Source organism: Perca flavescens, chromosome 21, assembly GCF_004354835.1.
Source record: "Perca flavescens isolate YP-PL-M2 chromosome 21, PFLA_1.0, whole genome shotgun sequence".
Taxonomy (NCBI): domain Eukaryota; kingdom Metazoa; phylum Chordata; class Actinopteri; order Perciformes; family Percidae; genus Perca; species Perca flavescens.
Window position 1 is genome coordinate 12,461,498 of NC_041351.1, and position 13,963 is coordinate 12,475,460.

The window sequence follows — 13,963 nt, forward strand, 5'->3', positions numbered from 1 at the left end:
GGTCTCTAGGTAACTAGTTCAGATGGAAAAAATTAAATAATCAAATAAATAAAAAATACCCAGGAACAATTCATTACTTTAAGCAAGCGTCAGGTGTGTTTTTAAACCAAGGCTGACAATTAACAATCATAGCTGACCTTGTGGCTTTTACCTGCTAACAAAATCAGGCTGCAAACAATGAATATTTTCACATTTCTTTTTTTTTTATGACAAATTCCCCTTCATAATTTCCCATAGCCGAGGAGATATCTTCAAACTACGTGTTTCAAATGACCAACAGTCCAAAATCCAAAAAATTAAGAAGTGATATAAAACCGCAAAGAGAGACGTGAAGTTTAGTAGTAGCTGCAACCAGCAAATGTTTGGCATTTTTCCTTTAGGTATGATAAACTATTAAGTGATTATCAAAATAACAGTCATTTGATTTTTTGTCAATGTCGACTAATGAATTACTAATTATTTATATTATTATATTACTTTGCTAATCTTTTCAGCACCAGTGCCAACAAAATGAACAGTGATATTGCCACATATGCCTGCTGTATCTTGGCCCCTGAGCAGGCCTACCATGTGTCATCTTGAGTCATGGCTCAGTCATTCAGCTGTGCCCCCCTCCCTCCCCACCTGGCTGACAAGTACAAACACGCACGCGCAAATCCACAGCAAAAGCCGACAGAAGCGAGCTCTTCTTCCCTAACCTCTTGCTGCAGGCACCTCACACTTATCAAGGTCACTGGCTCGGGTACACGTCAAGTCCTATCTGATTTTCTCTTCGCCGTGATGAGCTCTGAATCCAAGGTTAGGAGCTGCGGGCTGTAAATAATGACAGCGCGGCCCCTCCATTTGCAGGCCTCTCAGGTGGGAATAGAGAGGGCCACTCAGGGGCCCCCGTCTCTCGGATGACAGCATGGTGAATCACAGTGGAACCACCGACCTCGCAACTATACCCCCCCTCCACCTCCATCTGAACTCTCCTGCCTCCTCCACCTCCTCTCGCTCTCCCTCTCTGACCGTCAGCTGTACTCTCACTGCCAGCTCAGCTTGTCATTTTACAGGGTCATTAACAGACACACATACACACTAACATGTGCATGAGTACACAGTGCACCCACGCAGGGAATAAGCTGACATACACACACCGACACACACATACAGAAAAATCCTCAATAGTGCCACAGCATCAAAACTCTCTCCCTTCCTATAAAACCCACCCCTGCTTTTGCCAGAAACTGCTCTCCTACTCCAATAAACACAAAGCAGCAATAGATAAGAAGAAAATGTCTTCATTATGGGTATGTAAAATTTTTTATCTTGCAGGTTTTTTTCCCCCTCCTCTGTGGTGCACAGGAGCAGGGAGTTATATCAATTCATTTCCATCCCCGGCACCCTGCAGACAATCCCTCTCCATTCCAAGATTATGTGAGATAATACCTCCATTATGACAAAAGCGCTATTCGCGGGGTCGCCGAGAGGTCAACCAACCCTGTGCTGGGTATTCATGCTTAGTCACATCCCAATTATACCGCAGTGGCAGAGGCAGAAATTGGCAAATGTACATCAAGGCGCTTCATTACTGAGGGCTGCTCCAGTGAAATTAAGCAGCAGATGAGACAGAGTGAGATTTGCCCCCAGGCGGCATGTTAGAGAGAGGGAGAGAGAGGGAGACAGAGGGAGAGAGAAAGAGAGAGCGAGAGAGAGGAGGATGGAAGAAAGAGGGTAGCTGAAGTAACAGATTTCTCTGAAGGTGTTGGGAGCTTGTATCTTTCACAGCAGCTCATGTATATTTACTTAACTAGGGAGAGCGCCGATCCCCAAAGATTAATAATTTCCCATGATACACCACAGTGACATATCTCTAGGTACGTTTAAATACGGATGGGAAACCTAATACAAACAAGCGAGAAAAAATATCCCTGAAAAGCAGGGGGTAAGATGCTGCAAAGGCATTCACGCTACAGGCAAAGTGATAAGTATACATTATGTTAAGTGGAGAATAAGTCTGCCGTCTCTTTCTGTTTGGCTTCCATTTACCCAAATAATCTCACCCATAACACTGGCCCCGGGGCCCCCAGATATAGCTATTAATTATGACATCTCATGGTTGCAAGGAGCCCCACTTGGGGGAGCTGACCTAGGCCTGCTCCTCAACATCCAGCAGCTGCCACTCTTCACTACGGAGGCAGGCGCTTCGCGTGGCAGCTTCCAGGAGGGCAATTACACAGCCCAGATGAGATGAGGCGGCTGGATGTTTGGGACTTGAGCGCTCAGACTGCCATTAGCACTATAAGCTATTACATTCCCTCTTCTTCTTCTTCTTCTCATGCTCCCCTCCCTTCCTCGGTCTCCCCGCTCACTTGCAGCTGTATATTGATGAAGTGGTAATGGGACCTCTAGTTAGATATTCCTCCTGTAAAAACATTGTCTTGTTTTTAGTCTCCCTCAGGGGTCAATGTATTCTCCCGGAGTTGCTGGGAATCATTTCTGCTCTATTAATGATGCAATTCCAATGCAATTCAGATCTACTGAAGACGCTGCACAGTGGGCCTTTGTGGAGTGTTGATAGATGACACTGTGTGTTATCCTGCAGTTCGAAAACAAAGTAGTGCCTTCTGCACATCACCGGGAAGCTGGTTGGCCGTCACTCCAGTTTCCACCCTCTCACACTGCTCAGTTCATCCTTAAAAACAAGGACAGAGGAGAAGTCTCCATTCTCCTCGCTTCACCTCACCAGCGGGGTCCTCTTGAGAAGAACATGTCCGTGCTTAATGATGGTCACATTAATTATAGGCTTATCAACCCAGCAAAATTCAATAGGGTTATTTATAGAGGCCTAAAACAGCTGAGGGCGAGGGCACTGCACCCCAGGGTAGCCTGTAACAGCCTCCTCTCACTGCACAACCTGTCTTTTAGAGTCAGAGGTGGAGGCTGATATCCGTGTTTCTTTTTACTGTGCAGTTAAAACAACTAGCAAACATCTGTCCATCAGGACCTGTCATGGCGAGCGCTTTTATATAAAGCACGGCAGAGCAGAGGGCCCTCAACACGAGCGCTGACATTGATGAGGTCTGGCAGCTTCCATTAAATCACTCTTTCCTGTAAAGCGCAGGGCATCAAAGCAACCGGCCGAATTTTTCACTCAATCAGGTAACACACAAGCCACCCTCACCCCTCCTCCACCCCCCACCACCACCATATTCCCTGTCCTCTCAGGGGCTGGAGCCTTCTGGTCAATAACTCCAATCAGTGCAATTTCATGCACAGTTAGCCATGTTGGGGTGCTAGGGCAATGCTCGCATCAGGGTTGCATATGTTGTTGTCGCTGTTGTTGTTTTTCTTTAATTTTTTCTCTTCCCTGGGAGGGTTGATAAGTGGGGTGGGGACCTGCACTGTGTAAAAGTGGAGACTAGCCAGGGCTAGCATGCTTGTTTTAACCCTGCCTCACCACAGCGGGCTCCCTGCCAAGCCATTAAAAGTCTCTGTGCACTGCTTCTGTGACACAGCTAAAAGAATAGAGAGCAGGCGAGTGGGAGAGCTGTAAATGATCAACACGATAATGAGCTGATTATCAGTCAAAGGCATGGATAAGCTCTCTCTCCAGTAATTTCCTTTCAGATCAGTCAACCACATTCTCTTTTCTGCAATCAACACTCAAAGGAGAGGCATAGCATGTAGCCCGATGGGAATCCGGCCCAATATCAGCTTCAAATATCCAGATCCGAGTCTTCTGATCAGTGCCTGGCTCGTCCCTCGCTGACACACCAGCATGGTGGGGAGGCTTGTGTATTGCTACTCAAGTCTCCTTTTGTAATGGTTGTTTCACAGTTGTCATGCAGCTTTAGGCTCTGGCTACAGGACAATATAAAGATGACTGATGCTCTAATGAAGTACAAATGTACTCTGCAATCGGCAGGCATTTGGACAGTGACTCATTTCCTATTGCTCTGGCTGCACATTAGCATAATATTTGAAATTCAATAAAGATTGCATATAAGGGACTGAATCTCGGCTTTAAAGAGCCCTTTAAACTGGGACTTTAACTTCTTGGAAAAATGTTTCTTCCTAGAAATGAGTTGCATTTCAATGACGACCTTGTGTTGCAATAGTAAGTAGGCAAGAAGACCAGCCTATAGAATCAAACTGACCCTGATGTCCCATTGGTTTACACTTCAATCCTTCACTGTGCTATATCCCACCACAACAATGCGTTTCTAAGGGAATTAAATCATATTAAAAGGAAGTAATGATACAATTTCATACACCCTTTAAAAAGGTGTTCGCGGTTTACATGTTTACATTTATATTCATAGAGTGAACAATAGGGATTTGTGCCAGTGCAATCAGATGAAGATGGGGATACATTTCCTCATTAGTACAACTACTGTTATGCAAATAGACTTGAGACCATAACAGGATTACATAATCAAGTAACTTTGATGATGGCCTTTTAATCGCTGATTTAAACTTAAGATGGCGATTAAGATGATGATTTGTATTATGTATGTGATCTATGCATGTGATCCATGCATACTGTGTCATATTTTTAATCAGCCACTGGTGATAGAGATGTGTGTGTGTCTGTGGGTTGGGCATGTAACATGTAAGGTTCACGGTACCTCAGGCAGGTGTACTTTAAGAGGAAGTGACAATGAGATACATGTGGTTTCTCTACAGTAAAAGTCGAGGCAGGCACCGTTTTTAAGCATTTTATGCCTTAATTACATATCTGACAGTAGAGAGATGACAGGAAATAGTCCCAAGCCAGACGCAAACTGGGGACATTGTGGTTCAGCGCCTTACATCTCTAGGCAACCACGTCACTCCATATAAACCGTATCTCTACCATATGCGAAGAGAACTCTGGCATTTCTGGTGAGTGTAGTGTGACTTTCTGAATTTCTTTTTATCTTCAATTTGAAAATGTGCATGTAAAGAGGTACATGGAAAAATACCTATTGTTTTATTTTGAAACCAATGTCCTTGAGTACAGAGCCAACCCAATAACAAGTGAGTCACTGTTTAAATGCATATGGACTGCAATCTACAGAGTATAAGCAATTATTTCAAACCCAACAAATAAAAGGGAAGGATTCGACAAGGGAGAAGGAAATCTATACTAGAGAGTGGTACACTACCCCAGGGGAGTGGTGTTAGACAACACAAAACACCAAAACAAGTGTAGACAGCTTGCGTTTCTGCATTCACGTGTGTCGAAGACTGGGCGGTGGTAGGGGAGGAGACAGCCCCCGATGATAAGCATCTAATTCTATGACTCGCTGACACACTCCATAGGTTCTGATGTTCAACAAGACAAGAATGTCCCCGACAATATCTCTTCACCCTCATCAGAGAGCTATCAAAGGGCAAGTCCAGTAAGCGTGCACGCACAACATTCACAAAACACACACACACACACACACACACACACACACACACAGCAGCATCTTTGCACTGCATGGGAATCAGCAGGAATGTGTCGCTGTCCCCAGGCGGCAAGTTTATCTAAAAAGGAAACACCTGATTTCTTCTTTTTGGCTCCTCTTCATTCCCTGCCTCCCTTGTTAAACACACAACCTTGATATTGTTTCTGTTGCCCGGGAGGGGTGAATTATTTACAGGATAAACAAGGTGATGTTGTTTCAGTCAGTCAGAGCCAAACTCCCCTATCGTAACAGCAAAGAGGCAGAGGGGTTTACCTGGTAGGCATGAGGGGCTGAGCTCGGATACAGAGGCTTTACAATGGCGGGCCGTACAGTGATACCTTTGTAAGGGTGGGGGAGAAAATGCCTCCACACTAGATTCATGAACTGGGAGTCCCAGACTGCCGGGGTTGTCCTATTTATCCGAGACAATGGCGACTATAAAAGCCCATGAGCCGATTCACTCAGTGTGTGCGTGTGAGGGGGTGTTATTAAGTGATCATAAAGTGGCATTTGTGTTTGCGGGGGTTGTTGCCATACAAGGTTCAGGCGGAAAGATGATGAGGGACCTTTGCAGCTAAAGCCTCTAATCCTGTCTATGGTCCATGGGCTCCAGCTAGTGGGAGTGCAGCTGTGCTCGGCCCCTACACAGGTGAATCCGTTCTGCCCCCCCCTCCCTCCTCCAACAACTCCCCTGTATGCAGTATGGCGTATTTGCACAGTGCTTTGATCTCACGAAGGCAGTGCCCCCCTCCCTGGATACAGTGACAGTGCGGGTGATCCATGTTACAGAAGAGATTTTTTTTTTTTAACATACGCCAAATGACAGCCGCGGTTGAGGGCTTAGCACAGGTCAAGCCCTGCTAAATTCAATGTGGCGGTGCGGAAAATTCACTTCAAAACATTAGCTGCTGGGAGGAAGTGGGCTCTAATGATTGTTATGACTGCATTTTTCTGACATAATTTCCCATCAGCGAAATGATGATCAAGATTATTCAACAAAGACTATCCATCCCAGACATTATTAACCTTAATCTCCCACTATATCCATTGACAGGTTACTGACACTTATATAGATATATATAGATAGATAGATATATTGTTTAGCAGAAATTTGGATATATATAAAGTAGGTCCCTGAACATAAGCAGCTTAAAAAGAGACTGCCACAAATGCCGTCAATGGTGATCATGTTGCATTATTTCAGCTGGATGCATGCGTTTTCGAAGAACAGCATGCACTTCACATTCATCAGAACAGGCAGACAAAACAGCTGTGCTCCCAGTTTGACCTCTGACCCTGTCTGCACGTTCGGCGCAAACAGATTCACATTTAACACACTGGTTCACTTTGACAGGGACACAATGGGAGGATATGATTAGGCCCTTGGCGCAGATCGAAAAACAACAATCTTAATGTCTTTACGCACTGTAGCAAGATCCCTTTTATCATATTACTCATGCCTTTGTGTCCTTTTCTGCAGGCAAAGAGGTTTCTCTTCATATTACCAGCTGGAAATATCAGTGATGAGCTTCTCCGCTTACTAAGCTCGCTGGAGTAAAGGCAGTTTGTGTGCAGATTATGTGGCCGGCTGGCTGCACAGGTAAGCAGAAAATAGCTCTTAGCTCCGGCCTGACCTTGAGAAGGATGCCATTCAATCAGTGAGCACACCGCAGTAAAGGCCCCATCATTGCACTAATAGAAATAATCTTCCTCTCTGCCCGGATCATGGACAATGCATGGATGGCTTCCTCTTGCTTGGCAAGTTAAAGGGGCAATTTATTCGATAAATTAAACAGAGAAAATAAGCCATGATGAAAGAAACACTGCTGCTGGGCGGGTATAGATTGAACTTGTGTTAACAGTCTGCACACCTAATTTAATTTTCAGTTTATAGACATAACAGAATCAGATGACGGCAATTGACAAAACAGTTAAAATGCAAGACTGAACAGACTGTGCTCGTGCTCTAATTGCCAAGAACGAACATCAGAGGTGTAGAGAGTGTGCAGCACGCTCCTTATCTACACTCCATCATCCAGCTGGAAGCAGACAGAGTCAACGTAATAAGGAGATTTAAGAACAGTTGCCTGCTTTAAACTTTTAGGTTGTGCGATCAAATTCCACCTTATCAACTGGCAGCTTAAACAAGTTGTGTTATTTTCTGACGGCTTACAGAGAGACAGAGAAGGGGGGGTAACAAGCTGGAACCATCATAACTACTGGCTGCTGCAGTGCATCGTGACAAACAACGGCAGAAAACTTGGGATTTATTGCTCTGATAACCTTCCAGATTCCTTCGGCTGGTGCTGTATGCCAGACAACTCTGACAGAGTTATGCATCATTAATCCCCATGAACACGGCCAGAGATAAATAATGCTTTGCGTCTCTATGAAAAATAAGGCAGTTATTACCAAACCATAAAGAATGCTATTCGTATCATCACTTTAAGCAGATAATAATGTGAAGATACAATGTTTCAAGGATTCAAAGCACACTAACAGTGACAGTGAGCTGTATATTTCTGCTGCAAAAAGAACTCCCAATAAATAACAGCACTTGAGCAGAGTAAATCAAAAAACTTTATATCACTGCCATACCTCTTGCAATGCTGAGCAGTCACTCAAGCTATCAAATAGCATTTAGTACATACTAAACCAAGGTAAATAATGACTTGGCTCCATCTTTACAATCACGAGTAGAGTAGAAGTAGATTTTAGGTAATCAGTTAGTACACAACAAAAATAAAGTGTGTCTAGTAAACTGTTGCTTGACGTTTCCCACAAAGAGCCACTTTTTTCACTCATCTCAAAATTTCTCAAGGCTCAGACTTGAATTCAGTCCAATAAACATAGTAATACTATATCCCCTACAGGTGTCAATTCCTGGTGGTTAAGCAGTGCAAAGAGAAATTAGAAAGAACTCCGTTTGATACAGAGATGTTTCCAGCACCAGATGCTGTGGGGCCCTCTCTTGTGAGAAGCCAGGCGAAGCTCACTTACTTTCCTATTGAGAGTTGGAACATAAATTCAAACCCTGCTATAAATCAAATATAAATTTTCAGCTCCCCTCACTTTCTCGGGAACGGCTGCAATAACAATGTCATTCGACTCTGCCTGGTTACCATTAATTCTCTGGATTCCTTCCACACTAATGATTTGGTCCTGTATCCTGTGCGTTTTACAAACCCCACCGAAAAAGAAGGGAAATATTACTGACCTATTTAACGCTTTGCAGGTTAAGAGAAGAAACTAAGGTCTGTGGCAGATGCTCTTTACATATACAGTATTTCCAAACTCTCTCAAAATGGATTTTCCTTGCCAGATATAACACCCTGCTTGCCAATAATGTTAATATACCTAAACTCTGCGGCTGCAACTTTCACATTCTAGACGGCAACGTTCCCGAGCCAGAAAAGAGGACAATGCACTCCAGTTAAATCTAACTTGAGTGAAAAATGTGATTTCTATTTAGATATTGTTCTGTGTGCCAACAAGCCTCTCCTTCTGCCAAAAAAACGAATTTGATCTCATTCAGTTCATTTTCTCCTTGAAATCACAGTCTCATAATAATCTTTCAAAAGTGATCGTGGGCCAACACTGATTCATTTAACTCCTATCCCACACTGAATATTTACTGGAATGGCCACATATCCCCATCTGAGCAGTCTTCACAACCCAAATATATACAGTCTAGTATCAGAATCCAATTCGTACTGTATATTTGTTTCGCACAGTGTAAACAGACTTTAATTCCAGTGAAACCATAACCCCAAAGTGTAGCAGAGGGAGCTGATTCTGGTTACAGAGACTGTTTAGAGAGAGACATTCTGGGTGAAACACACTTTACTGTTTAAGCAAAAAGCAAACCAATTTCAGTGCAGCACCTGCACCCTTCTGCCCTGTTGGCTTTGGCAAAAGCAGATTCAAGGAGTTTTTTAGCCAATACTACAAGGCCTGTAAGAATCTGCACTGACAGAAGGCTTTTAGAGAAGAACCAAGGTCACTACAATAACACAGCACAGAGGATCTGCTCAGAGCCAGGGAGAAGTGCTGTGTGTCTCTTTCACACCCTTGAAATGAAAACCAATGAGTGCAAAAGGATACCAATTTCAATAAACTTAACTTCACTCTGTAACCTCTGCAGAAAGACTAAATAAGCAGGACGCTAACAAGCTGTGCGTGTTCTTATGCTATTATACACTTAAGTATAAACCAACTGTGTGTATAAGAGCATGTCCATCATTGCAGCATTGATTATATCTCAAGACTAATTGTTGTGGCTTCCAATCCAAACAGCAGGAATATAGTGTTAGTGTAATAATGTCACAAGCTAATGCCAGACATGATTGCCTCTTTCAGGGGAAATGTATCATCACACAACTGCCTTCAAAGAGCTGGAAACCATATTTAAAAGGACAGAAGTTGACCTTAAGTTTAATGCTTAATAACGAGATAAAAGAGAAAGCTCTGTACTATATTTTGTAATTCAATCCGATACAACACAATACATACCTGCTACTTTCATTCAACTTGTAATCATCTCTGTTTTTGGTGCAGAATGTTTTTCCACTACTGTGTGAGTTAGCAGGATATCTCAAAATCTTGTTTACAGATTTTAATGAAATTTGGTGAAAAGTTGGGCGATGAGCCAGGGAACAAGTAATCAATGTTTGGTGCATACCCAGGAACTTATTAATGGACTTCTTTAAAGGATAAGGCTGATGTTAATATATATTTTTTGTATTGAAAAAAATGTCCAAAACCTAAATCTTGTTAGTCAATTTCTCATGCCCATTGGCTCCTAATAAAGATGTAAAGCTTTCCATCTTTTAATTTAAAAAAGGGGACCAGTAGCTTCCTAACAAATGCGCACTGTAGTCTTTAGCAAATATTACTCAAAAAGGGGTAAATAGTGCATTTGTTGGGTACTATTTTCTACAGTGAATTAATACACATTCGCTGCTCTAGTGAGTATTTACTGCAGCAGGACAGTGTATGTGGGATTGACAGTGGAGGTGTAATAAAGGGACGTGTCAGCTGATGCTTTTGGACTACAGTGGAGGTCTATGGCACATATCAGACTTTGGATTCACAGGCGATACTAGTTAGTAGGACCAGTTCATTGTTAGTTTGGATCTTTTTGTGGGATTTGTTAACAATAAAAAAATACAGAAGATCAGCTGGTTCTTCCTTTAATAATTTAAGACATAATTTTGGCTATTTTCTCACAATCTATATTGATGCTAATTCAGATAAAATACCACATTTTTAAACATGTATAGATACAACCATAATAACTAATATTTCGGGAGTTACAGGATTATGCAGCCTTGGGAGAGCAAGTGTTTTCTCATTTTTAACAGTTAACACTATTTCAGAGAGGTGTTGATTCAACTTTATGGTGTAGTTTGTGCTGTTGTGTTGGACTTCATTATATTCAAGAGTATTTCTAACATTTTGTCTGCCTCATTTAACAATACACAGTGCTAACAACAATTAATAATGACTACATGAAGCCCTCTTGCATTTCTTTATATCACAATGTACAGGGGCTTCTATTTTTATTGTTTCTCTCTTGTGTAAAGTTACTGTATGTGTGTGAGTGTGCATGCAATGAGATTTTTTTTATATAATTGTTAATGATGGGAAAGCCCCAACACAGGCTTCTTTAAGAGGTTTTCAGAGAAATCGCTAACAGCTGCCAGCCACAGGAATTCAGAAATGCCAAACTAGCACTTTGTGATTGGCACAAGGAAGTTACACCCACTTTGTAATAATAGGTTTCTCTTTGGTGAGTTGCCAAATGGGTTGCTGCCAATGTAGACATGACAGACTGATCGGATCATTCTATACAAAAACGTCAGGCCAAGGAAAACTATAATTATTTGTCTGAGGTCAGGGTCAGGTCGCTGTAAAGCTCATCAATTCAAATGAGAGGTAACTTATAGAATAGATCTAATAATGGGGACTCCACTCAAAAAGGCATTTTGATATATAAGCCTTAATTATAGCCTTTACACTTTTACACACTTCCATACCTAGTAGGCCTTTTGACTAGGTAATAATGACATTCACAAAATCAGGGAACACATGCTTGATGTTAATTCTTAATGGGAGTAATTTTATGTTATTTTAAATGACTAATTGAATGATTTTGATACAGTTAAGCAGCATGATACTGCACTGGTGTGCCAATGAATACGTAAAGGCAAGCAAAAACCTTTCAGAAGAAATTAGCTCAACAGACTGACTGCAGTCGTACATCTTCTTCGACTCCACCACACCTGCTCAGGTCCGTCTATAATAACCTGCTGTCTGCTCTGCAGGTGTACTCTGGGTATTTACTCCAGACCCATTTACCACAGATACACGCTACTGTATGTTATGTTCTTCCAGTAGCCCTGTTTCTTCTTCTGTCTGCTCACTGTCAATCAATAATAACCTGTCTGACTAGACACAAGTGGAAAAGAGGAGCTCGTGGGGGAAACCAAGCAAAGAAAAACAGGAAAACTATGCATACACCTGCATTGTTGTTGCACAATATGTTAATGGCTACAATACAGGCTACAAAGAGCTGCACCAGATGTTTTGTCCCAATTTTATACTACATACAAATATGACAGTATGTACAATATACATATTTTCATTGTCAATGGTTTAAACAGTCAGTATATTTAGAAATGAATGTACTCCAACAGAAAATAATACAAGACAATGCATCAACGGACATCAATCAAACTGAAACTCTGGAGCACCACTGCCAATTCAACTTTTTAAATTGAATTTGATGCTTGTAAGTTTTGTCACTTTTTTTTTTAGCTTTGAGAAGCTCCGCCGTTTCCTTTGCGCTTTGATTTATAGGATAATAATGTAACACACACAATAATAAAACACACGCACGGTGCAAAGCCCGACGCAAGTGTCTTTGCTAGTTTAAGACCTACGCAGTTGTCAAATTCCTGTCCAGCGCCCACATCCTTTAAATAGCAAATGTATCTGCGCCCAGTGTGCGCCCATTGGCGTGCTGGTCTTACGGCGAGGTGTGTTCAGGTACATTCTTGTTGTATTGCTATCTTGAGGCAGCAGAAAGTGATCGCACCATTGACTAACAAAAACCTGGTCTAAAGTCACATTAGTCAAATTATATGATCTGCTCGCACGCTTTCACTTCACGCACAAGCAGATCGTTTCTTTTCCTGGAAATCTCTCCTTCCTGCTTAGCAAATCCGCCATCATAATTGTAATGCGCCAAGGATCAAACGCGCCTGGCTTTCAAAGGGAATGGGAGATGACAACTGGTTTACTGCATGTTACGCCCAAAACACACATATAATTAATTAAGAAACTAAGTACACCCTTTTGAACCATGCGCCTGGTGCACAGACCCTTTTTTCTGCTGTTAAACTAGCAAAAGTGGATTTGTACACGCCCTAAACGCACCTGCTCCAGATGCTTCACGCCGTGCGCCTAGGTCATTAAAATAGGGCCCATAGTCAGTGTTGTTGTAATTCCTGTTGGTTGCAGATAGAGGTGAATACAAGTCATACATAACGTAATGTCCCTTTAATAACTTTTTGATGCAGGAAGTAATGCTTCCAAAGACTGGCAGTATTACCACCACCTGCCATGTACAGCAGAAGTGCCTGAAAGACCCTTGAGACTGATCTGTGATATTCAACTGCTAGTCCCACTGCTACTTTGACAGCAGCTTTCAAGAATGGAAATTTAATTTCTTTACATGTTTACCTTTGTTTCATCCCTACCTACCCCCCCCCCCCCTCTAGCACTTCCCTTCTCTCTTCCTTCCCAGGAGACAAAGCAGGCAGACAGCTCTTATAAACAGTGGCATGAAGCCTAACAGTGACGGCGTATGTTGAGGCAACGGATGTGATCAATTATCGAGTGACCGATTCTCTTTAATTAGAGGGTTTAAGTATTGAGTTAGCCTGGGTGGGAAGCTGAGAAGCAGCATGTAAACCAACCTCATTACACTGCAGTGATTCACCTCCCAGGAGCTGCGATCCACGCAGTGTTTACACCATACATTTGTTTCTGTGGTAACATATCGAGTGGAGGAATGGCTTGGTGACAAACCCAGTTTTTTTTTTTCGCCCTCCTCTCCTCTATTCTCTCTCCATTTTCTTTCTTTCACTCTCCCTCCCACTCACTGCTGAAGAGGCAGTCACACTGGTTTGCCTTTTGTTGTGGAGAGTCTGGAGAGGTAGCACAATGTGTCCTAGTTAAAGCAGTGCCCCATCTGCCCAGCATAATTAGACAATTATGCTGGAAGGATCCGTCATTAATTCCTTTGTGGTGGCCAATTTTGCACCACAAAGAGGTCTCAGGTTTAGTTTTTCTTTGCAGATCTCTGTTCATTTACCCCAGCCCCTGTTGTCGTCCTCGAGTATTGATACTGTGGCAACTTGGGGCAGGAAAATATTCTCCTGTCAATATTGACTGGTTTGTACAGTTTTAGTGAAAAGGCCAAGGGGAATATTGGCTGCTGTCTCGTGCTGAATAAAAACAAGCAGCTAGGAAACGGC

General features: G+C 42.5%; 1 protein-coding gene across 3 annotated transcripts in view; it reads right to left on the reverse strand.

The window, feature by feature from the left end:
* Positions 1-13,963, reverse strand: part of LOC114547877 (adenosine kinase) — a 102,020-nt gene that overhangs the window by 60,913 nt on the left and 27,144 nt on the right. The gene's annotated exons all lie outside the window — the stretch shown is intronic.